This window comes from Bombus flavifrons, chromosome 8 (genome assembly GCF_040668555.2).
Source record: "Bombus flavifrons isolate JBK064 chromosome 8, iyBomFlav1_principal, whole genome shotgun sequence".
In the NCBI taxonomy this organism is placed as follows: Eukaryota; Metazoa; Arthropoda; class Insecta; order Hymenoptera; family Apidae; genus Bombus; species Bombus flavifrons.
Window position 1 is genome coordinate 12,503,147 of NC_138449.1, and position 24,562 is coordinate 12,527,708.

The window sequence follows — 24,562 nt, forward strand, 5'->3', positions numbered from 1 at the left end:
AGACGAAGAAAGAGAGAAAAGAAGGAAGAAATATCGATGAAAAATAAAGTTTGTATCCGTACCGGGCTAAATGAAACGAAGCTTTCTATTAAAAAATCGTTCCAGGCTTAAGCGAATTTCGAAAGTTTCCGCTACTCGTCGCGCAAGTCTCGAGAATGTCACAGGGCACGGATTAATTCATCTCCTCCTAACGAAATACTTTCTTTACAACTGTTAATTTTATTAAAAATTTGTCTTCTGTTCTAACCGGCGCGCCACTGAAACTTCACCGTAACACGAGAAGTTCAATTAGCGCCGTTAGCCACTGAATCTACCGTTTCTTTTCTTTCTTTTTCTTTTCTCTCTCTCTCTCTCTCTCTCTCTTTCCGTCAAAAGCTGCTTCTCGCAGAAATTAATTTTCCTTCTTTCCTCCGTTGTTTTTCTCCGCCGTATCGTATTTTTAATAAATAAGTTGTCGCCGATTTAACGACGTACGAAAGTTTCCCATGTATACCGGAAAGTAGGTAATTCGAAAAGCGCGAGTAACGATGTAGTCGGTATATCGGTTCCCGTGGGAAATCCAAGTGCTTCATAAAGGTAGCGGGTGTCCGAAGGAAGGAAATCTCAAGTGTGACAAGGTGAGTGAAAACTCTCGGCCGGAAGAATCCAATGAAACTGTTCGTTAAAAAAAAGTTACTTTCTCGGTCGGGAGAACACCATCTTTCCCTTTAAAATAGTCCCAGATGAAGTTACACGTAACGGCGAAAAGGAGAAAACAGCGTAGCTTGGCTTAACAGTGGAATTTCAAAGCGTTTCGGTTCAGCGCGGCACCGCGTTAATCCTCTCTGAAACAAGAGCGTCCGACACTCACGAAATGACTCCCATTGAAAGCTAACGAATCATTGCTTGCCGCTCAACGAGAACACGTACTGTCGCGTTCCAAAATTCCTGTTCAAACGCCTCACGCCAGTTACTTCGTTCATCTAATTATCCTGTTACGAATAGATTCGATGATTCGTAAAGAGTTTATATGCAAGTTTATATCGGTTCCATTACGTTTGTACCTGACCAATATCGATCGCTAATTTTACGGCCAGCCGGCTATTACGGAAATGGGATGTACAAACTTTGCGTTAAACATTACTAGCATAGCAACAATGGTTTGAACGCGCGCTCTTAAACAGATAGGACGATCGGGCGAACGCAATTAAAACGCGAATTTCCTGCAAGGGAACGTTCTGTTACAACTTTCGTTATCGAAACAGAAGCGCGAAGCAGATAGATTAAAATATCTACGCGTAGAAGCGACGAAGGACGACGAGAAAGTAGCGAATTTACAAGCCTTCGGGCACCTGAAATTCTAATAATTCATCGTACGTTAACGATGATTTAAATTTAATTCTATTTACGAACCTGGGCCCTTGCGCGTAAAATAATGCACGATACGAAATACATCGGCGTTGAGACGTGAATAATACCGAGTATTGTTATGCAAAATTTAGACAACTGTACTCATATACGCGTGATTAATAATTCAGCAACGTATACGTAAGTTTAAAACGCGTTCGATGAGATCTTCTTACGTTCTATTGTAGCGATAGGAAATCGACGAATAAGTCGTCTACTCGATCCGCGTACTCATTCGCGGTACTGCATATTCTAACAATCGTATCGGTGCGATCGAATCTGGATTTAGAAGCCGGTACATGAAATAAGGACACGTGTCCGATAGAGCGGGAGGGCAAGTTAAAGTTGATCAAGCCTAACAAACGAGGGCTATTGATTTTATTATTTATAGTATTGCGAAGTAGGAAAAGTTCGCTAATAGTTGTAAGCTGCTGGAAAGCTTTTATGTTAAAAGTATTCATAATTGCGACGTAATCGTGACGATGATTTGCAAGAGGACAGTGAGTTTTGTAGTCGAGAGTTCTCGAGAAACACGATGTTGAACTCTCTGTCGAAGAGATTACAAAATTTCTTAGTAGCGAGTGACCAGATAATCCAGACACGATCCAGGCAGGATAACGCCAAGGAGACGCAGAAGTCCAGAAGAGCGTGAGGATTCTTCGACTGTTTATTAATTCCTGGTTTGCCATTGTTGCAACAACTTGTAGGCGATAAGGGCAGGAAAGAAATTGAAGGAAATTGTGCTATTGTACGACACGTCAAGGTCGCAAATAGATTTTATCGAAAAACTATTTTCCGAAGAAAAGAAGGACGGAATATACTATATCGTATACTATATACTTCTGAAAGGAAATGGAATGTATCGAATACGAAGAATTATCGTAACAATATATATATAAAATGTATCGAATTTATATATGAAATGTATGGTAGGAAGAATTATTGTTGCAACATGCATAAATATATATTGTTACTTCTGAAACGAAGTGGAATGTATCGAATACGAAGAATTATCGTAACAATATATATATAATATATATTCATATTGTATCGTCGTATTTAGAAGTAACTTATAGTATACCTAATAATAAACGAATACTCGTATGGCGATATTTTACCTTAATTCGTGGAGTTTCATTTTTACTGATAAACAGTTCGGACAGTATGTTTTAACACGCTACAAAAATATCGACTTTCCTTTAAAAAATAGCCTTCGAATATTTGCAATTTCGCGTATTCATTTCGAAGTTACGATCGTTCGAAGTCGGAGAGTATCAATTCGTTTTTCGGGGTACCGTGAATCTCGTCTACGTTGTTTACAACTTTCCCATCACATTTGCCATAAGTTATGGCACTTGCACGGTACCTTAGGATCTATAGAACGATGTCTTATCAGAATTTTAGGTTTTTGAAGGGTTATAAATTTGACGTTTGCCGACCATCCTCCTCCTTTCAATGGGATCGAAAAAGGACTGAAAACCGACAGATAGCGGTACTCGAGAAGGGACAAAGCTGGTCGTAAGTCGCATGCCGCATTTCCAACGTTCGATTTCCCATCTTATTTCCACGCGAAATAACCTAAGAAGGAGAAACGAAACGACGCGGGTCGTCAAATTTCCGAATACAAGGAACTTCTCGTGGAGTACGGCCATCCAGGTAGACACATAAGTAGCTTACCGTGTAAGTATATGGCGATAATTTTTAGTTATAAACTACCACGTGTTACCGTTGTCGGCGCATCGTCCACGGTTGCACGAGCCGGAACAGCCGAGGAAAAAGTCGAAAAAGACTCAGACGTCGCGCTCTTATTCATATTTGCATCCGTTGGTGAAAAGCTCTTTCGGTAGCTGCACGTAATTCCATTCCCGATGGTAATCTTCACCGTGGCGTGGGATGGTGGAGGCGTAGCCGAATAAATTTATGGGAATCGCGCGAAAGGAATTCACACAGGTTTCGAATGTAAAGCACGTTTTCAATGTAAGTGCATTAGGGAAAGTCGGACGGTTCTCGGTTAATGGGCTGCCGATAATTCAGTTAATCGGTTCATCGACTATCGAGACGAACGCATCGAATTAGCCTGCGCATTTGTAGTTTACTTCGAGAGGTAATTACGTCGATCGGCATTAAGGGTAGACTCGATCGTAATTCTACGAATACAAAAGAGATGCAAGGGAAGAGGAATATAGGAATCGAACGCGTTGTTCTTCCATTTCTCGTGTCCGACTGACAGACGAAGGAAGAATAATATCGGAGTCGCGGAAAACGCAAGTCGAAATCGGTAGCGAACATGGGATCCGATATCGGGTCAGAAATGGCGCACTGTCTGCTCGGTGAATGTATCTATAGTCCGGCCTTGAAGCAGGCGAGGGTGAAAGGGGCAATCAATCTAACCCCGGTGTTTCCTTCTCCTAGCTTTTCTTCCCTTTGACTCGTTCCGCAGGAACACCTCCTCCAAATCACTTTTCGCGCTCCTGGAATACTCCGTCGAATCCGAAAACGTTTCGCCGCGGTGCGGTGTTCGAACCTTCTCTATCCCCGCCTTCTTTATTTTTGCTTCCCTTTTTCTTTTTTCTATCTTATTCCGGTTGCTCGACACGTCTGCCCGAACAAATTTCTATTGTATATCGAGAACGCCTGTGCCGCGTTGTACGTCGAGGACATAAATAACGATGGAACAGCCGCTGTATCCGTGGCCTTCCTATCGTCCTTTTCTCTCTTCCGATTCTCTGTTTCTTCTTTTCCTTCTCCTCTCTCTAACGTAGGAAAATTCAATTTTGACAACGCTCGCCACAAGCCGAGAATCTCGATAAATTTCATTCCCATCCTTTTCTTTTCGTTTCGTACCGTTTCTTTATTATCTTTGCGTTTTACCGTTATCGATCTCTTTTCGTCGGGTTCTCTTCCGCAAGGCAGAGAGAGACGGCATCGTTAGCGATGTCTCGCGACAAAATTATCACGATGCTATCGTCATTATCGCGACGAGGAGAGTAACGGCGGCTTCAAAGATATCGCGATACGGGTTGGCGTGAATAGCAGCCGGTTGCACCGCTTTTACCTCGCGTCTCTCACCGACGGTCGAACGATTTGTTCAGCAACGGTGATCGAACGATTGCAGCCTCGTTCGTAGCATTATGTCTCTGGATTCTCGGATATTTAGTTGTAAATGTTGGTTCGGTAACGTTATAAATCTGAAATGAGATTTCAAATTGCGCGACTGACGTTTTGTCGATAAATTCCGACTGCCGGAATTAATTGGGTCAAGCAATAAACCGAATGAGCCACATTAAAAATAAAGCTTACGCTTGGCGATATCAATTTTCTATATTATACGAATATCGTGTACGTGATACGTGTGTATATGTATATATACTGTTTTCACGTGTACGTACAACTCGAAAAGATAATAGAATCGAGGCCACACGTTTCGTCGCGAATATCAGGAATGCGTATTCGTATATCCGGAAGGACGGGAATTAACCTTCCGGTCGAACGACAAAGTTAAAAATAACGTCACGTTGATGATCTACCGGTGAAACGTGTCGTTAATGCTTTAGCAGCGTGACCTTTTTGCTGTCATCGGTTCGGCCGATTTCAGTGAAAAAATTAGCGCCGAGGTACGATGGGTAACGTGAAGTGCAAAAACGACCGTGACTACAACGATCTGTCGGCATGCATTTGCACGCTACACGGCTTACCTACACGTAAATGCCCGGTTAATGCACCGTACCGGGTTTGCCCTCCGGTAGAACGCACCGCAGGAAGTTTCAGCTTTTCCTCTTGCATCTCCTTCACCGTCTAGCCCCCTCGCCCTCTTCCCTCCTCTCTATTTGCTCTCACGATGGACTTGCGTACACATCGTAAAATATGAAATATACAAGCACAGCTAGAGGCATTTCTGCAATTTCCACGAACGCGCAAGGCCAAGCTTGATTATTCCGCCGTAGTCTGCGAGGATTCGTCGAGACATTGTCGTCTGCCGCGTTGTTACGTGTAATTTTACGGCGTGGCGGCTCCCTTCGATCCGCCAGTTTTCTTACTTTTCGCCTGTTTCTCCTCTCCTTTTCTCAATTTTCCTCTTTTTTTTCTTTTTTTTATTTCTTCTATTTACTTCTCCAGTTCATTTTTCTTTCACGGAACGCTTCCCTTCGTTATCGATTAATTTCCCGCTCGCACTCTTTCCCGTTCGACAACGCTTCCCCCTGAAACCCAATCGCTGTCGCACGGCGTATCGATCGTATCGCAATGAAAATAGATTTGGAACGCGACGGTACGATAGCCCTCTTCCACACGAGTTTGCGTTACTTGCACGTCGCTTTGCCACGTCGTTTATTACTTCGCGCTCCCATACAAATAAAGATTCGAACGAGCAGTCTGCTCGACCTTACGGCCGATAGCTTAGCGAAGCAGCGAGTAAGGCCGAGTCTACGCACAGTTCCCTTTGAAGGATCGAACGAGAACGAATGCCACGTTTCTCGATGAATCATGGACGGTGAAACGGCGTAAATTCGGCTTTACTCGCCTTTTAACGTACGATAAGCGGCGCTCGAAGATTCCAGGGTGCTCGAAGTCGTCGTTTGTGTAAATAGAACCCACGGACAGGGGACGATGTAACGAGTTCGAAGGGTGAACATAACAAAAAAAAGTAAGGGGATCGCTCGGTGAAATTACGACTTCCCGTTCTCTCCCTATTCTCTGCGATTTAATCTTACTTAATCTTGGGAATTCAGCGTATATTAACGTTTCTTATCTTATCAAAATTTAAACTCGTCTTTACGTATATACTACTTGTGCGTGCTTGCGTACCGACCAGACGAATATGCTGATGGCGAGTGTGATTTAAGCGCGATCAAACCAGAGAGATAATACGTTACGGCAATTTAAAAGCACCAAAGTGGTAGGACGCTACAGAGTATGGCGGTGCATAGCCGGCTTGCAAGCGGAAAATTAAACGCCAGTATGATTTTAGGTGGGCAATTTATATGTAAATGACACCACGACCATTCTACAGCTACATCCGAGATCTCTCTAATATCTCTTTCTCTCTCTCTCTCTTTCTCTCTCGGTCTCTTTTCTTCCGTCTGCTCTCTTTCGGACACAAACGGCACTTCGTCTACGACAGATGTCTAATAACGTTCTCTGTTTCGATGTCGCTGTGATTCCCCATGGAAACTAATCCACGCTCGAACGTACGCTTCTCACAGCCAAATTGAACTCCTACCCCACCCTTTAGACGGGTTTCTCCCGTTGTTAGAATTCGTGTTTAACAATCTCGCGCGAAATCCGCTACGTACACTCGAACGGCAGATCGCGAACTCGAGCCGATAAACCAGCGACGATATAGCAGCGAATAAATCGATTCTCGTCGGTCTTTCGTTGCCTAATTTTGCCATTGACCGAAAGAGAAATAACGATGCAAATTCGTTTGGCTCGAGGCCGAGCGTTGGCGTGATCCCACGCTCTTGCCTCCCATGATTATTTCATAAAGCTGGAATTCGCTTTAACCGAAACAGACGTCTACGCGTTTCCCATAAAAATATCGCGTATTTATTTTTTTTATCGGGTATCGAGTAACTCGCGCTAATAAAGACGGTATTGCGCCGAGAACAGGTCGAAATCGATGTTGCTGGCTGTCCCATTTAAATAGAACGCGTCTGCTAACTTTTATCCTTCTGCTAGACGCAGCCTGTAAATATTGGATAGGCAACTAAGTGATTGCGGATTTTGTCATTAGATGGTATTGACAAAATCCGCAATCACTTAGTTGCCAACCCAATAGAAAACGGTAGGAAATGGTAGGAAACGGCAGGAAACTGTACGCGCGCACGACGTATCGTTTCTTTGGAACGATTTGTCAAGTAAACGGCGTTTTAATTGCGCGCATCGTCGCATGCCTGCCATTTGTTAATTATCACGATTATATAACGCGAAAATCAGACGAAATTTCTTACGCCGCTATCTACGTAACCGTGATCACGATGCAGCCACGCCAATTATTTCTCATTGATTCGGTATCTGTTGCATCTTGCACGATGCATACGCGTGACACGCCTTTGACGCGCCGTTCGACTAAGTTTGCACACGACCGCGCGCTCTTCCGCCTCTCGACCGACGAGTATGGATCGGCCGAAATATTTTCACGTTCGATTCGTACAAAGATTTCGCGCCAAAGTCCGATAGAGCAGCAAGTTACGAGCTTAGAGCGAATTTGCCACGAACGAAAGAACCGTACAGTTACCTAATACCGATGTGTACCGATAGTTAAATACTTGGTCGTTACAACGTTAAAACGCGAACGCGATCTTGAAACTCCTACGGTATCTGTTCAAATTTTCGGAGATCATAGAGAAACTGTACGACAACGTCTTTAGGTGGAGCGATTTTATTAATTCAGGTAGATGGTTCGAATTTCGTTTGCCGGCGGCTTTGAAACGAGCGCGTTTCAGCGTTGCGTTAATTAAATCGACGATGAACGAGAACGAGGCGCGGACGCCACGCGATGTTCGTATCGACTCCACCTTCCAGTATTATGCGTCGTTTTCACCGGAAAAGAAAACACGCGAGGTTATGCGCCATTCGGAGAGAAAAAGAGGTCGAGTCGCGAATGAATCGTAGAGACGCGGTTTCGAAACGCTCTCTGGCGCCGCTTCAGCGCGGACAATCGTCTTTTGCAAATTACACACATATATCGAATGCATTTAATTCCGTTTTACTGGCTTTTCTGCTGGACGTGTTTAACTTCGGTTCGATTCAACACGAACGAAACAATCGACGTTACGCGGCGTAGTAACTTTATGGACAGTTTACGACGCTTTTCAGCGAATTACATAATAGTGTAACTCGATTTTGCGTTAAACGTCACCCGATGCGATAACGTTCGACTTTTCCAACGTCGCGATTCATCCGGGTTAAGCTTTGTCGTCGATGCTTCTTCCGCGAGTAAATCGTCAGACGGAATAGTTTAGACTCATTTGGCTGCATAATGCATAAGCGCCGAAGTACGTGCTATATCGACCGAATTGCAGTTACCTTGTGACGGTTCCCGTTTCGTATCCGACTCGAACTTTTTTTCCATTTTGATCGACGCGCATAGATCGCCGATCCAGCGCTCTCGGCGAAACGAGTCGCGTTTTTATGAAAATCTACCGTTTTCCTGGATCGAATCGAACCGCGTCCTTTCCGATAGCGGATCGCGTCGCGTCAACAACGACGACAACATTATCGAGATTAGCTTAGGCTCGGTAATCTGAAGATTTTTACCTTTCAACTTTTAGTCCCGTTTATTGTGCTCCGGTCCGTTTTACGAGATGGTTCCAGAGTCGACGGATAAAGGGGATAAAACGAAGCACGGGGAAACGAGGAGCGTGAAAGAACGAAAAGCCGACTCGCCTTTGGAAATCCTTCTATAATTAAATTGTCTTTTATATTCAGACGAGAGCTGAAAATGAAGCTAGTCCAGGATAAACCTACCAAGTCATTTCGCCGGCATTCCCGGTCGATTCTCTGTCTCTCTCTCTCTCTCTCTCTGCGTCCCCTCTTCGCACGTTCTCCATCGTTTCCCAACTTTTTCTGCGATCCGCACTCCCCCTTCGTCGTTACTTAGCCCGCGCGACTTTTCTTTCTTTTCCACGAATTCTAAGAGGAGAGGGGAAAGTGAGAGGTAGAAGAAGGGAGAACGAGAGAACCGTGACACATTCTCTTCGACGATTCGTTTCGTTTTCCATACCCAATTTCGCCCTCTTCGCGAAATGAAGGTTCTTCCCCCTCCGTCTTTTCCCTTCACCGCCCGCGCCCCTTTCCATTCACCGTGTTCCACGATTCTGCCTCTTCACGAGGACGTTTCAGACGCTTTTCAAGGCGAAGGAAGTTCGGTCGACCGATATCCCTTCATTTTTTCATCCCGTCTTAGCTTTCGCCGTGCCGCGCCGCTGGTCTCGGTCCTGGTCCTTTGACCCTTTTCTGATAGCTGTCCTTTCTATGTATATAAGTATACGTAGCATCTTGTCGACTAGCTCATTTGACTTGCAAATGTAATCACTAAGAGCATCCATTCGACCTGATCCTTCTATGACCCGACACTGGGCTCGCTGCTCCGCTTTCCGTATCCCGACGAGCTATCCTCCCCTATCACGATACCTACCATCGTTTCGTGATTCACCGGGTTCCCGATGTTTGCCTTAGCCCGTGCGATTGCAACTTCCCCAAGAACGTTACGTTTCTTCTTCGCTAGAGTCGAAAATCTCGACTAAGATTCGTTCGTTTCGATTCGCCGATTAGGATTTGGCGTTCGGTTCGACCGATCGATTCTTGGCCGGGACGTGTTTGCAGTTTGCGAGCCAAGCATCGAGCCGGAGGGCAGCTTCCGCGAGAACGACGCCAACGTTTCACCTTTAAGTACAACATTTTGTTTACCGATGTCGTGCAAGTGTTTCGCGAGCAAACGTTCTTATCTCGAAGCACGGAGCGCGCGCCGGACGTAAATATTTCAAATTCTCCTTAGTCGGCGCATTCTTGCCTCGTCGCCGGTTGCTGTTTACCAAACTCGCCAACAACCGCGAGCGCTCTTCGTTCCCGAGAGAAACGATCGAATCGTTGCTTATCGCACTTTCCCGCTAACTTAACCGTCTTCTCTTCTACGCGGAAGCGCGTAATCGACGATGAAACGAGAGACGAAGCCGGATGCAAAGGAGCGTGTAACGACCGACCGGTTGGTATTAGCGAGTTTCGGAACAACGAGAGAGGGAATGCGGCGAGATGTGGGAAAATCGGGCCGGAAGGTGTCGACGAGCTTCGCCCTCCAACTTATCTACCGTATCTTGCTAAACCATTTTCGAGTGTTTGGCGTGCCTTCGCGTAGTTGCTCCCACCGTTACGGAACCTCCGACTGACTACAAATTTCGTGGTTTCTGCAAGTCCGCCTTTCTCTTTCCCTGTGTTTCCCCACGTATCGAAACACTCGTCAACTTCTCTCGTCAAAATACCAGCCGAGTCTAGAACTCTATCCACGCGGCCTGGGAGTACGGAGCGTAAAATACTATCTCGTTTCTCTCTTTCCAGTTTGTTCGTTCGTAAGACTTTTACGCTTCTTACGTGTATCCGAGCGAGAATATTCGAAAATATAAATTGGATCGTATGGGCGAAAAAAGAGTTGGCATTCCTTTCACGCAACGGTGTATACGTAGGTTATGGTGGAAGATCGAAATCAAGTTCTTCGTTCAACCAGGGAACGAGACAATCCAGTCGCGGAACATGGTTGCTGGAAAGCAAAGATAAAGAGGAAAAGTTTGGATCTGTTGGAATCCTGAAAGTACTCACGGTTGACCGATCTTGTCACGTACCGTGGAAATCGATGAGTGACTCGCAGGAATGCGAAAGAAGAAGCGAATCTCGAAGACCGTCTGCCGCCAGTTTCCAGGGGAGAAGGAATCGTCCTTCGAACACGGCGAACGCGTATGAGATTCCCGTTTCCCACGGAAATGGCAATTTCCAGCGCAACTCTTCGACGCACACGACTTAATTTGTCCATCTACGAAGCTTTTCTCTAGATAGTTCCAACTACCAGTCTAGACGATATTTATTCTATTTCGTTCGTTCTTTTCGATAAATCGCCACGATATTTAGGCAAGCGATTTTACCATCGTGGACATCGTTGAAGTTTAGCTGCAACATCGGAGTCTGATCTACGCTGACAGATACTCGTCCGCGGACTCGTGTTCCGTGGAACATCCGCGAACAACGGGAGAGAAAATTCAAATCCGAAGAGAGTCAGGACAGACGATCGTGCGCAGTCGATACGCGTACGTTGTACCAGGAAAAATCTGGAAATAACCGGAGGTAAAAGGCGAGTCCGTGGACAAGTATTTCCTTTTCGACGTCCGCGAGCAAACGTTGGATGAACGTGCAAACGGGCAACACGCAGCTCCGGTTAATCGTCTTTTCGCTGACAGGCTTGTTTTGCTTCGATTTTCTTTTTCGTTGGCAACGGTTCGACAACGCCAACGGTTCGGCAACGATTCACGCGTTTCTCTCTATTTTTGGAGCAACTTTCTGCGCGAACATTTCGAAATCGCTCTCTGACATCCTTACGAAATTCCTAAATCCGGAGACGTCTTCTGGATGCAAAGAGATCGCAACGTATGTCCGCAAAGAGATCGTCGTTTCTACGCCGATAACTAGACCGCGGATCGTTGCGCAGTTTCACATTTTTCTGAATAAGAAGGTCACGTGCCGTCTTCGTATCGGCCGTACAATTATCCGGCGATGGTTTCCTCGCGGACGTTACGGTTTCGCGATTTTTCGACCACGAGGCGCTTTCGTCCTACGACTAAAATCGGGCACGCGTCGACACGCGCGTACGCCGATCTTGCAGCTCGGTCAGACCGGTAGTTGCCTACTAATAGGCGCGTATCACGACTTCGCGTTGCCGTAAGGTTCACGTCGAACACCGGATTCTTTACGTAAAAATCCTGGAGAACGCGTAGACTCGGGCGTGCGTCGATCGGTTGCAGTTCCCACCGGATCGGAGAAGACGGTACCGCGTGGATCTCCGACGTGGCGGTCGTCTGCAGAGATTCCACCTTCTCTATGATAGGCGTGACGATTATCCTGCCTGGCTCTACGAATCCAGGAGAGTAGCGGCCTGCGATAGCGCGAAAAGTCTCCGTAACCAAACAGGAAACGCAAGGACGGATGTTCAGAGCGATCCAATGACATTTACTTTTCTCTCTCTTTCTCTCTCTCTCTCTCTTTGTCGCGGTAACTACCTACATACTTCCAAATCATGCGCTCTTACGTCAGATATGTATAATACTAAGAGAATTGATAGAATGTTCTGGAAAGTACAAAACGGAATTGTTCGTCGATTTCGTGTATTTTTGTCGGTGCAAATTTGGCTCGTATATGACAATAGGTTTTTTGCACGCTGCACGAGTTTTCGTGCCAAGGGTACGTTATACCGCGCGTCGCGTCTTCGGCATTGAGCCACATATTACGAAAACTAAATTTAACAAAAAGGGAACTAACAAAGGCGCGGGTTCCTGGCTAACGAATGGCTTTCGAGAGCGCGCGTCCTCGCCGCTGTACCGTCCAAGACTCGCGGCCGCGGTTCTCTTCATAATTCAAATCCCCCACCACCGACTCTATAATTTCTGCTTGTCTTCCTAGCGAAATGAAATGCGATTACGATACGAATAAAACGACCAACTATCAACGATACTTTAGATCGGAAAGCTTATAAAACTACGCGAAATCGATGTAACTGTTAGAAATGTATATGCCACAGGATATACAGGGTGGTCGGTAACTGGCGATACAAACGGAAAGGGCGTGATTCTACGCGAAAAAAGAAGTCGAAAATATAGAATAAAAATTTTTCGTTTGAGGCTTTGTTTTCGAGAAAATCGACTTTGAATTTTCGCTCGGTACGCGTACGGTACGTTATAACGGATCTCACTGTAGATCGTTGTCTCGTTGGAAAAATTAAAAAAAAATTAGAAAAGAACAAATTTTTATTCTATATTTTCGACTTCTTTTTTCGCGTAGAATCACCCTCTTTCCGCTTGTACCGTCAGTTACCAACCGCCCTGTATACTTGAGGTGATGTTGGGCGTAGTGCGTTAAATTATCACTCGGTGTTTAGGTCAATTTATTAACAAGCATCTTCTTTTGATCGCGTCGCGTATCGCTCTCGATTTCGCTAGTTAATTTCACTGCGCGGTTACAACTCGAATTTATCGCTTCCTGGTTCAAACTCAATCGTCTATCAGATTTGTCAGGCTTCTTCTCGAACATTCGGCGGAAGGATCGTTAGGATATTGATGGCTCCTTAGGCACTTCGCTTCGGCGATATACTTTGCCGCCACATACTGATACGATACAACAGCAACGCGAAGAATTGATAACGCGGTGGGAGTAGCAACGCGTCAGTGATTTCGCAAGGGAAAGAATGAGGCGCGAGGTTCGTTGTCAGCGATACAGGCTCTTTCATACTCTGTCCACTGCAACTTTTCCTTCGACGGCTGCCGATATCAGGCAACAGGGTTCGGGTTCTCTCGCCTGGACCTCAGGTGTCAAGTACGGAGAAGCGGTTACATACAAAGGTTCTTGGTAATTACGTCGATAGAGAACAGCAAGACTCGTCGACGGCTGCACCTGGCGTAATTGTTTCTTTGTACTTTCAAATTTTCCTACAGATGCGTAAAGATCTACCGATAAGCTTCCAAACTAACTAAAAATCTCCGCGATAGTTTAATAGTTCGCTGTTTCTTCCGCGAATTAAACGACACAACGTATTAGGTCGTCCGAAAAGTTTCTTTCGTTTTACAAGGAAATAATGGATGCACATTTTCCGTTTTGTATTATTTTATCGAATTACGTCCGATCCATGTTGTCCTATCAAGATAAAAATCGACAGATTAGTTTTCATATTTGTATAAAAATGCGTTGTTGTAAAAGACGTGTCTATGAAAGAACGACACTTTTCGGACAACCTAATACAGTGTGGTCTATTGATCGCGACAGCAATTACGCTGGAAAACATAGCTGGAAACGCCGAGCAGATGTGGACGCTAGGAGCTTGCGACTGCTCGAGATTACGGGTTTCGGAAAGCGTGGAAAAAGTCAAGCGATCTTGCACCGATTTCAAATCGCTGGTAAACGTCCAGCACGTTCGCATGGTTGTCCACTTTTGGTGGACAAACGACGTTGTCTAGGGATAGTCTCCGTACATCGTGCGGCGAACGTAGACTGCCTATGCCAGTCAGCGTAGACGAGAGAAAGGCGCGTTTACGGAGAGTTAAATAGGCGTTCGTCATTCTCTCGAAGTATTCGCCTATTATTGGATCGTAGCGAGGAAATGCGGTATGGCGTGGGACGGTTGGAAGGTACATAAACAGAAAGCTCTGACGAACGCGGCGCCGAGACGAAAACGCGATCGTTTCTCCGTCCGTTTCTTCGTATTTTCGTTCGGTCGACGCTCACAACTGTACGACACGAGCACGCAAAACCGGTATGTAGTTTGTTGTTTGGCATTCTTGCATCGTCTGGATACCTAAATACACAACTCGCGGCCCGAAGGATACGCGTTGGAATAACATTTTCGAAAATTGTTGATAAATTTAGCGACGAGGTGGAAGGTAGATCGCGGTCGGTTTAATATTTCGTTATAAGCAATGGCCAGCTCTTTTCCGCCATTACTTTAAATCTTTCGGTCGGTGGTCCGGTCGAGCGATTAAATTTTGACCGAAACACCGCGAGGAAATTTTGCGAACAAGGGCGAAGCGATTTGCGCGAACGATCGGCGTGCTGGAGAAAATAAAAGTTTAATCGAGAGGCAAATTAAAAAGTCGATAAAACACGTATTCGCGTTTTATCGTGTAATTTTAATCCATAGCCGGTTAAATTTAGTTTTATCGGAAACCAATGTTACCGACAAATTGATAGAAACTTCGCTTTCCGTGTGCCACGAATACGTAATATTTGCGAAACATCAATGAGAACGAACGACGATGGACATCGGCGGAGGTGATCGGTGAAACATAGCGTTCGATTTACAAAGCAAAACTTGACTCGAAAACTTGAAAGTTGGCGAGCGGCGTTGCGGTTTTCGAAATCACAAAGTGAAATAGCTTTTGGTCGACCGGCAGCGGTCGACCCGGTTGGCTTTGCAAATCGATGCTCGTTCGTAAATGTCCCTCGCGAAACGACGCAACCGCACCGGCCGAATCCAAGGGCCAACTACGTTTGAATTTCGAACGCGCGTCACTCTCGTTCCGCACTCGTTTCCCACTCGCTCTTCGTGTCCCAACGCTGCGTAAATTTCCCGCTACAGTCTAAACTTCCGCACCTCGGATCTCTGCTACGATCCGAGCACACTTCGTTTATTTATCAGGCGCGTGGCTCGCACAGACCAAAAAATCCTTGGATCGCGTTCGACTTCACCGCCTGGCGAACGTTCGTAATTTTTCACCCAGCATCCCCGGCTTTCTCCGACCGACGCAATTTCCTCGGCGCACAAAAATCATCTGGCTCCGTTACCTAAGAGTATCGCCCGATATTGCAAGACATCCGATAATCCGAGATTACTCGAGTCGCTACGAATATCGAGCTACAGCCATTCGATGTCCGTGCACGTTCTCCGCGCGGCACTCGGTTCGCCGCTGCTGGTGCTATCGTTTTAAATTACGCGCACACCGGTTTCCCATCTACTAACGATCTTGTTCGCGAGAAAAATCTCCGTGACGGAAACGTCGTTGCTGCTACTCGTCTCCTTCCATAACGTACTTTACCTTTCACTACGCGATCACGAATTTTAAACGGTGGAAATATCGACACGCGATCTTCCACCGAGTCGTTGCGTTACAACGAGCTCGATGACGTTACAGGCAGGACAGCGTGTATTCGAAATCCTCTAGTGGAAATCGGAATACGGAAATTCCGATTATCGGAGTCGGAGGCGAGGTTGAAGGAAAATACGCTGACCGCGGCTCGGTGTTATCAAATTCCACGTAAAATGAAAAATCTGGCGAAAATAATTGAAAGTTGTAATAAAACTGTTTACATGTTAAAAACGCTGCGTTCGTATCGATGCACAAAAGTACAAAATGTGGGTAATCGTCGTATAAAACGGCAGCTGCATTCCTATGAAATGTCGCGTTGTACCAAACCGAGTAGTAAATATTGAACTTTACTGTTTCTCGTATTAGAGAAGAGAGACCGTGAATTCTGAAACGTTTTAGAGCGAAATTCGTGCCGTAGTTTGTTTCCTGCAAGCAGAAGTAAAAGTACTGGAATTCGCGTTCCTAATTAATAAAAGAAATCGTTGTAAAGATTTGGGGAAACAGCCTGTTCGTTCTTCGTACGTCGATATCGTCGGCGTCATCCTAGCCTCGATAAATCTGTATTTTATGGCGCATAAATTAGTTCGTCGCTGTTCGTCAAACGTACAATATACACGTATACATATAATTAACGCGTTAATAATTTATCGTAAATGAAATTGGGGTCGCAGTCAGAGTGGGAGTCCGAGATAAAAACAAGAAAAAAAAAAAACAGTCGGAATCGGCGCCGGGAATTTTGACTGCCGACTCCACAGCCCCGTTTATAGAAATACGTCGTTTATAAAAATCGCGGTATAAACGAGAATTCGACGTCACCCGAGTTTCGACGACGCGTATCGCTCGATACGCTTAAACTGCGTTCCAATTTTAATTAGCAGTTCGTGCGAGCAACCGCTTGGATCAGTCGACGATTAATCCGATCAATATAGATATATCGGCTGGAATATCGAAGACGACGGTTTCCGATTTCTCGTTCGACCATTACGGACTTGGCTTTTCCATGGACACGTGGAAATACGCGCAACGAGAAACTTTCCGGTGCTTCGGACGAACAAGTGGAAACGAAGAAACCACTTTCGCGCTACTTTCTTCCGTTGCAGTCTCGTTTTTTCGGCTCCGTTGTTTCCTCGTTCTCGTAGTACAACGCTTTCGGCTTAGCAAAGCTTAGCGGACGTATTCGAGCAGATGTCTGTGCCGCGTCGAATTCTTTCCGTAGATTTACTCGCGTACGCCTCGACGCATGAAAAGATAAACGCGCGTTCTCTTGCGAGGACGAGTTCTCCGAGACGTTGGAAAGAACGATAGAAAGTTGTCGTTCCGTCGTCGAAGAGTTGCTCGTGTTTTATTAAAACGCCGGCCGAGAAGTTTGCCTGGAAATTTCATTTCTCGGCCGAAGTCGACGCGCGCCAAATATTTCTATTCGCCTGCGCTACACGTGCAGGTAATGTCGCGGATCCTACGTCCCGATATCGCGGAGCAACGTATAACGGAGTAAGCAAAGTGCCGTTCATAAAGAAGCCTTTGTTCCGAAGGTAAGACAAGACTCCGGACGACTTAAGCCAAGTGGAAGCCGCAGCTTGCGTCGCGGTTCGGATTAAATCTTAAATTATATCCGGACCATCTGCATAGCGCCGTATCCTAACGATCGTAATTCATAATCGCGATACGTCGGCACGAGCAGCTCGAACCGTTCCGCTTTCCGATAATCTCTTCCACCTTTGCAGCGAACGATTTCTATAACTGAGAAGCAACGACGCGAGGAGAAGCGTGTATAGAAAGAATACGAGAAGAAAGAGAAGGGAAAACGCGTAGGGTCCACCAAGCGGCACCGTCATCGAAACCTCGAGCGGATGCACGCGTTAATCCACCTTTTGCGCGTCGAAGATACGCGAGTTTCTCCGGTGGCAACAACGCAACCAACGTACCTCGATCTACAACGCGTTGTATCACGTTACGTTACGCGCAACGCGTTGAAGCTTTAACGCGTTATGTATACGCGCGGTCACGCAAACGCAACGACGAGAACGGAGAACGTGCGAGTCTGACAGACCGGGAAATTAATACTTCGCCTGGTTTCAGGCATCGCGTATGCACGCACGCGTTGGCGTAATCGCCGACGTTCGACCATCGCGGCCGACGTAGCCAATCGTAACAGTACGCTGTTCCGTTTATCGGCACCGGTTGATTTTTAACGCGATGCTCGCGGTCGATCGGAGATGGCGTCGCGCGAATGCAAACGTATTGCACACATACTCGGCGAATCTTTGCGGATATCTGGCGATGCAACGGTATCGAGATGTTCGAGAGCTTCGATTCGACATTTTCCTACCCAGTGGTATTCGCCACGATAATAATACACGTATTTTCATAGCTGCTTTCGTACGTACGGGATTTCGGCTGCGTGTCTGTATAAACGCGGATGCACGTACTAGCTATGTGGGTGCACGCCAAGGCAATTTTCCGTGAGTAAACTCGACGCCTTCGTTCGGAGGTGTGTGACGCGCGTTATCTTACGGCTCTAGTCGGGCTACGAGTCTCGAGATGTTGGCGAGGATCTGACAGCGGCAGGATCTGTCTCTGTCGGGTCGAGGATATGGATTCTCTAGCTTCTTGCCGCCACCATCATTTCTAGAAAGCAAAATAGGAAGACGCAGGGGAGAGAGAAAAGAACGAGGGTCGGAGAAAGAGGGTCAAAGCGGAGAACACCGGTCTCCTTGGAAATCGTCTAGATTTCGCTTGTAAACGGAGCAACTTTTGCCGCGATCGTTACAAACCACTCGTCGCGTTCCTTAGTATCGGATTGGTGTTGCTGGCTTTCAATTGCTGCGAAAACGGAGTGACGCCGGTTTCTCTCGCTTCACGGTCTGACGGGAAAGTTCGCGCGTACGAGCAACCAGCACGGTTTCCTTCGGTAGAATGGAAACTAAATTCGGCGCGAGGGGGTGGGTGGGAGTTGGATTTAAAATCGACGACGAAGGGCGAAACGGGAAGAAGCTAGCACGGTTCGCGAGTTGGGCCGAGTTGGCTGTAGTGCGTAGTGTATACGCATCGCGGCCGTAGCGTGTCGGGGGGGAAACCAGTCACTCGTATAAAACCGTAGTCCGAGTCACGGCTCGAGTCAGTTTCGCTCGCGCCTCGCGTGAGTTTCGGTTCGCGGTCGTCGAGATAACGACGCGTCGTCGTTTCCGCGCTCGTCGACCAATTTCCACTCGTCCGAGCAAGAAAAGCGTGAGCGGTCGTTTCGCGATTTCGCCTACGTCGTTTGTCGCGTGTTTTGGTGAATCGATAAGCTCGGAACCGATCGTTCGACGTTCTCGTTCGTTCGGTGGAACGTTGTACGAGCCGTTGAAAACAGTGTGATACAGCGTCGATTATTATCATGGTCGACGGGATAGATGGGCGATACGATAGGATCCTACGGTGTTCGTCGATCGGATGTTTTCTTTCCGAGGGATATTCCGAGTAAGTAGCGTGTAGACACGGCGAAGATTGCCGGTGCCCCGCGATCGTCGCTAACGGACGCGCGTGTTCTCTCGACGAGCGACCACCATTCAAGGACGATCTAGTGCGTAGATCAAGGCCATCGAGTAAGCGGCCTTTCTTTCTCTCCCTCTGCCCCTCTCTCAAACGATTACGAACAACTATAGGAACGAAGAAGAGAGAACCGCGAAGACAAGAGAATCATGGTGGAAGGGCGTGCAAGGGATTTTAGTTTGCGGTTTTCTCGTTGCCAGCCAGATATCGTGTAATTTGAATTCGTCCCGCGCCCCTCCCATTTATCGCTGGCCTGGAACTAAACTGGAATTTCAGGGTTGACCTTGGAGACCGCTTCGCTTATCGCGTCGTCAGTTGATGTTTATTTTTCACGAGACGTTAACTACGAAGCTCGGCGCGGCCGTGTCGGTTGCCCGTGCTTTTTCCAACCTACGGTTTCTCAGGAATTCGCGGTGGCCGTGAAAGACGAGCAAAGCCACAGGTGGCGGTCAGAATGAATCAATGGTGGGGCGGGGGAAGGGGCGAGTCAAACGATGTTTTCGCTCGCTTCGCGTGCTCGCGACGCTCGTTTTTCCTCTGGCTTTGCTGTCGGGTGACGAAGGCCGGCCGATCGACGCGCGCTAATTACCTACATAATCGTTGACTCGAAAAATACGAGAATACGCGCCACGTCTTTTCCTTCCGCGATGCTCGAACGTCGAGTAAAATTGCAGAACGTTCAACCTTTAGCCGGGCTATCCACGCTCAAACCACTTTGTCAGCGTTATGCAAATGGAGCAGAGAGCTCGTCGTCGCACGCACCGACAGCGAGCAAATTATTCGCCGGTTCCGAGAATTCTAGGTAATAATTAGAACGTGTTAGGGAAATTGCGGCGGCGGAGTCTCGGCTCGGCTGACGTAGACGTCGACGGTTCTCGCAAAGTGGCACGCGCGGACGTTCGAGTGCAAGTTACCGTGGTTCGGCACGAGAACGCATTTAGACCGGTTTACACGGACGGATACTGAACGTACGTGTACACCGATAGAAGAAAATTCGCGCGACCATACTCGCGATTCCAGCTGCAGTATACTCGTCTCGTGCATCTTGGCACTTTGGTGCTTTTCGTACATGGTACATCTTGGTACTTTTCGTCAACCAGGCGACAGACGCGTATCTGCGTGTGAAAGCAGAGTTCCGACGACCGATCTTGCGAATTTCGCCACTCGTCGTTAACCGTAATCGCTTTTCCACGAGGTACAAGATGTCCGGTGTTGTTGCAACAGTTACCATCGGGACACGAACCGTCAGGTTCTGTGGGACAAACGACGCGAATGATCGCGTAATGGCAAAATATGCCGATCGCGAACGCAGCGATGTGATGCGAGTTATCCGAGGATGCAGGAAAAGAAGTCGCAGAGGCGAGCACCGAGACGTTGTCACAGGTCCGGCTGCCAGAAGCTAGCTAGTATTTTGGCTGAAAATTTCGCGAGGCACGTGGCATCGATTTAACGCCACTGCCGCGTCGCATCGCGTTGCGTCTCGCAGGGTATTTCGGGCGACGATCGGCCTTCGCCGGACGATCGATCGTAAACTAACGGCGAAACGAAATTTTCGATGGAAAACTGCGAAATGTGGACGATTTCGTAATCGTTTGAAAACGCGAAGCAACGTTCGAAACGACATAGAAAAATATACGACGATTCGTCGGTATATTTTGGATGCCGCGAAAGAGCACGAGAATCCCAACTTTTTAACATCCACGCGTGTTTCGAACATCGTTTATCGATTCGATCTTTCGTCGATAAATTTAATTCGAGTCGTTCGGTCCCTCGCCTCTCTGCTCCTTCGATTCGGCAGACGAATCGAGTAAGTGAGATTTATTCCCGTCGCTTATCTTATCAGACTACGTCATCGTTTTGAGAATGCTTACCGGCCGATTCTCTTTGCCAAGCGGCCGATCTATGAGTGCATCGATGTCAAAGCGATCCTGTCTGACGCAGGATTTTTTCCATCTCTGTATACGTTTCCAACATAGGTGCATAAACGTATATGTATATGTATCTTGATTGATTTTCCTTTTTTCTGCACGGCGTTATCGAGCAGAAAAGGAACGTTTACGCAGAGGTAGAAGATATCGGTGGCTTTTCGCGACGACTGACTGGCTGTCCCATTTCTGTAATTCCTTTTCCTTTATACCTAGTCGGATCTGCTCTGTTCTCGCTCCGTTTCATTCGTCGCAGCTCAAAGATACGAATGTCGGTGCTTTTCGCTGTTCGAGCGATATTTCCGACCATGTGAGATTTCGAAAAGTACGCGAAATGGAAGAAACGTCGGGCCGAGTGTTTTCATTTCGAATAATTAACGACGACCGCTGGAAAATGGCAACTGAAAATTCGCCGGACGTTGAATACCACGTTCGAGTTTATATAATTTTATCGTATCGGAGCGAACAGGAAAATGGACGGAAGAGCCGCAACGAGCGTAAAAATCTCCTGACCTTTCGTTATCTCCACGAGCGCAGATAAACCGTAGCTCGGCAGCGAAATTTTCGCGTTTCCGGACGATTCGACGAGGTTTCGCGGTTTCTCAAATTCCAGTTAACACGCGACGTTCGAACGACGTGGTCGAACACGATCCAAAGAAAACGAGAACCGTGACGATAAACCGGTCGTATCGGTCGCCGCCTAATCTATCGCGATACTAACGCGAGATCGCTTAAATAGCTCGAACAACCGGACGCCGCTTTCGTTCGTTTCGGCCGAACGTTTTCCATTTGGCAAAGCGAGGAAAATAATAGCTCGTTCGAAGCGGATCGTGGGCGGTAGGTGGCGTGGGCCGCGAAACTTTAAAGAACGTCGTGGATGCAAGTTCTTTAAAGCTCGCCGATGGAAATGGGCAACGAGCCGGACGGCTACACGAGTGGAAGCGTAATCGACGAACCGTCAACGGCAGATACGTTTCGCGTCGCATCGCGTAGGCGTTTGTCGGGTGTCCCGTTGGTTTCAACCGCGTGTCTCCCTTTCTCCGCGGCGGTCTACGGAGATGCGGGTTTGTCAGAGTCGAAAATGCTACACACGGACGGATCTCGCGCGCATACGGTGTGTGTAGGTGCGGTCGGAACTCCGATAACGGCACTTTGCACGAGGAAACCGACTATTCGCGTTCGCACACCCGACCGACGATCGCTTGCGATCGACAATTCAGTCGCGACAAATCGCGTATTTCAGTTGTCGTGATGGCCGGTCGAAATATTCCGGAGCTCGCTTACCCTGGATTTTACGCGAAACTTTACGCGATTTCCTTGCAATCGTTCCTTTCCTTGGCGATTTTTAACGATCGGTACTCCAGCGAAATTTCTATCCAGCGAGTCGTCCAGGCGAGCTTAATTCGCGGTTACCGCACCGTTTTTCCGTTTTCCCGACTGGCAAAAATTATCTTTCGCAAAGGTGTTCGTCGCGCGGCCTCTGTATCGATTACCCCGGTGTCGAATTCCGCGTATCGATACGTCGCTATCCCTTTCCGGGTCGATCGCGTAACTAGAATGGTCACGCTATCAGTTTGATTTCCTCGTCCACGAGACACGTAAAACCGGTTCGAGCGTTCGATATCTAGCGCTACGATCGATTAAACGTTAGCCAGTGGTCGCCGTCGGTACTCTTCGACCAGCCTCGGAAAACACGGGTCCCCGCTGCCAATTTATTTTCACCGACGTCATAGTCGACGATAATCCGTTTCCCCCGCCGCTTCGTTTCTCTCCTTTTCTTCGTTTCTCACGCACAGTACACCAGGTTTACCGCTCGTTTTTCATTCTGACAAAGCGAGCATCGCCAAACCATCGAGTATTCCGCGATAGCTCGTTAAATACCTAACGCGATTCTCGTATAAACGATTTGTCCTCTTCGCGACACTGTCTCTGTTCCTTGTCGCGTATTTCCGGCATACCTTTCATCGCTACACATTCCGCAGCGGTCCGTTCGATGGAAGCTTCGATCGCGCGATTCCGATCGAACGTTTCCACGATACGCTGTTTGTAAAACGTATAGGAAGGAGAGAGTTTCATCGATTAGACGAAGTAAGTTGCATTCGGCGTATCGGTTAGTCGTCTCGATCACCGTTTAGTGGGGAAACGAATCGCTCGTTGATCGATTCAACGTATGATACGTTTGAACGGTTCGGGGAACGAGGGCTGGATATCGAACGTACAGCGACGAGCAGCATCGTCGATTAAAACGATCGACCGAATTTACCGCTTCGTCGAGATCCGTATGGTACGATACGACGTATTTATACGTCGCAAGGGTTTGCAAGTTGGAACGAAAGCAAACGTGTTTGCAGAATCGGACGATCTATTACGCTAATTGGATCGCCAAACGAAATTGTCAGCCGTGATAACGGTTATCGTTAATTGGAATTCGGAATTAGCGGTGGTCGCAAATTTGCTGGTATTACCAATGCGTCGCGTGCCACGACGTAGCACGTGAACGTACCGTGTAAGAAATTTATTTAGTTCCTTGTTTGGTAAATCACGAGCATAAGCTTTATGGCGAAAAGAAGGAAACAAAGTTACGGTAACGAGCGATAAACGTAAGCAGAAGGGTACGAATAAACGTAAAAAGGAATATGTTACGGGAGGAAAATACAAATATATAAGAAAAAAAAGAATAACAAAAAGAAAAGTAAGATCCAGAGAAGAGATCGTCTCGTTCGGAGATACTTTCGACACAGTTGCGTATTTTCGGTGACGAGATCGCGAGATCAGAGAGAGAGAGAGAATCTTAAGGAATTGTGTTAATTGGAAAAAATGGAATGTTAAAATATTTAAAAATTAAATGTAAATTTAAAAAATATTTCGTAATATAGTTTGTATATTGGTAGCTTCTCTTTACGATAATTTAGCTTACAAATATTTTCAAGTATTTCAAGGCAACTTGATGTCCTTAATTAATCTTTCAATACAGACATGTTTTTCAAATTATTAAATTTATATCATACACGAAGATTAAAATAAAATATTAAAGTTCTTTAAACAAACGTAAACTATAATTCAGAAATCTTTATAATTGACATTTCAACGTTGCAATCCTTAAGATCGTCGATTTTTACAATTAGATTGTTAGAGTCTCTTGAAAATCAAACCGAAAGACCGGAGTATTGCGTAAAGAACGCGAGCGATCGTTAAGATTAATAAATCGAAGTAATAGAGCACTGTCAGTGCGATTATTGATGATTTTAAATAAAAAGAGAATCGTTGTTGTCGTCATCGTTCTCCGGTCCTGCAGTTGTATCGTGTTCAGTGTGCCGAGTACGGGGTCATAGCCGCGGACCCGACTCTGAATTGGACGACCAACGGCGCACGTGATACAAATCG

At 46.6% G+C, this 24,562-nt stretch overlaps 1 protein-coding gene across 2 annotated transcripts in view; it reads left to right on the forward strand.

Moving 5' to 3' along the window:
* The window catches only part of cmpy (crimpy), a 156,404-nt gene that overhangs the window by 30,144 nt on the left and 101,698 nt on the right, over positions 1-24,562 (forward strand). The gene's annotated exons all lie outside the window — the stretch shown is intronic.